This window comes from Entelurus aequoreus, linkage group LG27, assembly GCF_033978785.1.
Source record: "Entelurus aequoreus isolate RoL-2023_Sb linkage group LG27, RoL_Eaeq_v1.1, whole genome shotgun sequence".
In the NCBI taxonomy this organism is placed as follows: Eukaryota; Metazoa; Chordata; class Actinopteri; order Syngnathiformes; family Syngnathidae; genus Entelurus; species Entelurus aequoreus.
In genome coordinates this window covers 35,495,248-35,497,747 of record NC_084757.1, presented here as the reverse complement: position 1 = coordinate 35,497,747, position 2,500 = coordinate 35,495,248, and the positions used below count along the sequence as shown (strand labels likewise).

At 40.2% G+C, this 2,500-nt stretch overlaps 1 protein-coding gene across 1 annotated transcript in view; it reads right to left on the bottom strand.

The window, feature by feature from the left end:
• LOC133644287 (uncharacterized) overlaps nucleotides 1-1,787 on the bottom strand; it is a 23,788-nt gene extending 22,001 nt beyond the window's left edge. The window contains exon 1 of the mRNA XM_062038658.1: nucleotides 1,698-1,787. The gene's annotated coding sequence lies outside the window, so the exon portion shown is untranslated. The remainder of the gene's footprint in view (nucleotides 1-1,697) is intronic.
• Between the last annotated feature and the right edge of the window lie 713 nt (nucleotides 1,788-2,500).

The following is a 2,500-nucleotide window of genomic DNA, read 5'->3' as shown; positions in this document are numbered from 1 at the left end:
GGCGTAGTTGATCAGCTGGTGTGGGACCGATCCGTACGCGTTGGCGAGATCGAGCCAGATGACATGCAGGTCGGTCTTCTCCCGCTTGGCCTTCTGGATCTGGTCCCAGATCATCGTAGAGTGCTCTACGCATCCTGGGAAACCTGGAACTCCTGCTTTCTGGCAGTTGGTGTCGATGTAGCAATTCTCTAGCAGGTAGGTGGTCATCCTTCTGGCCAGCACTGAGAAGAAGATTTTTCCTTCTACGTTCAGCAGGGCGATGTTTCTGAATTGGCCGATATTTTTGGAGTTTTCTTCCTTCGGGATGAATACCGCTACAGCCCTTTGCCACTCCGCTGGAATGAGTTGCTTTTTCCAGGCAGTTCTCATTAGATACCAGAGCAGTTCAAGTACCTTGGGGCAGTTCTTATAGAGCTTGTAGGGAACTCCATTGGGGCCTGGTGCTGATGAGGACCTTGCCTTCTTCACGGTTTGCCTAACTTCGCTGAGCTTGGGGGGCATGATGTTAAATTCAGCTGTCGGTGGCGCAGGCCGGGGCACGTACCCTGGTGTTCCTAATGGGACGTTTCTTAGCGGATCACTGTACTGCCTTTTGACGTGCTGTTCCATTTGCTCCCTGGTGGTTTCGAGCTTCCCGGACTTTTCTCCTCCAGCAGTTGTCTGGCGTGCTTGAAGGGATCCTTGAAGAAGCTGGCTCGCTCTTTCTGCTTCCGTTTGCTACGCTTGCGGATGCGTTCAGCTCTGCGGAGCCTGGATAGCCTTTGCCTGACCTCCTCCCACAGGACTTTCAGACCTTCTCTCTCTGGCTGGGTTGCCTTCCTCCAGTTCTTGCGGAGTTGTCGGCGTCTTCGCACAAGCTCGGCGATCTCCTTTTCCCTCCTCCCCATTTCCCTTGGGGCAGTCCTCTGCTTGGAGATAATTTCACCAAACCTGTCTTTGCAGGTCTGGTATATGATGTCCCCAAACAGGTTAAGCTTAGCTTCGGCACCTATATATATATATATATATATATATATATATATATACACACACACATATATACAGGCATATATAATGTGTATGTATATAATGTGTGTGTGTGTATATATATATATATATATATATATATATATATATATATATATATATATATGTGTGTGTGTGTGTTTAAAGTGTTTGCATGATAAAACCTCCAGTGTAGTGAGAATATTGTATTAGTGTTAATTTGATTGTGGATATGAGTTTGTTGACAATGTATCATATCTACATGTACGAAGTTTGCATGAAAATCTGTGAAATATTGATCAAATTAAGATGGATGCAATGTGCTGACACTTCGTTGATCTGCCACTAGATGGCGATGTTGACCGCTTCAAGATGGCGGCCCGACGGAAAACTTCAACAGCCAAATTAGCTTGATGACAGTCAGAAGTTCACTTGTTTATACTGTCTACTAAATGTACAATAAGACACGACAGCTCGATTACTGGTGGTGGATTCCAGGTGAACACATTCCGTCAACGTTATAGCACGAATATGACTTTTGTTGCATTATTGTGTGAAGGAAAGTGACTAATAAAGTCTCAAACACCAGACACACACAGGAGCTAACTAAGCTAGCTGCATTTCTGTGCTGGACATAAATGATCTTCCATTCTTACAAGTGAAAAGTAATCTCCCGTGACCTGTTTTCCACGGAAGAATACGTAGCACAATACTTTGCCATTGTTGTTATCTCTGCATGGTCTTCTTCCTTCTTCTGTCTGCTGCTCCAACACCGCTCCAAGATGGCGCCATCGTTGCACGTACGTGAGCGTCCGCCTCTTTAAATACCAACTTCCGGTTCCGGTTTGGAGTTTTTAAAAAACCTACAGATTATTGTCTGCGATTTTTGTTTATGCTAACTGACCTTTTAAAATGTCTGTTATAGAAACAAAATTATTATTTACATTTATATCATCAACATTATTATTATTTACATTTACATCAGCAAAATTATTATTTACATTTATAGAATCAAAATTATTATTTATATCATCAAAATTATTTACATTAACATTATTTACATTTATATCATCAAAATTATTATTTACATTTATATCATCAACATTATTTACATTTATATCAACAGAATTATTATTTACATTTATATCATCAATGAAGTGTCATTGATATTATTTACAGTTATATCACCAAAATTTGTATTTACATTTATATCATTAAAATGATTAATATTTACATTTATATCACCAAAATTACTTACATTTATATCATCAAAATTATTATTATTCACATTTATATCAACATTATTATTTACCTGTTTGTTTTGTTCATGTTTGTCACTTTCTGTCAGTATTTGGCTCACATCCTGTGCGCGCGCACACACGGACACACACACACACACACGCGCACACACACACACACACACACACACACACACACGGACACACACGCACACAAAGGACAAATAAAACATGAGTGATGTGAATCATTATTTTTATTATTATCCTGACAAACATTC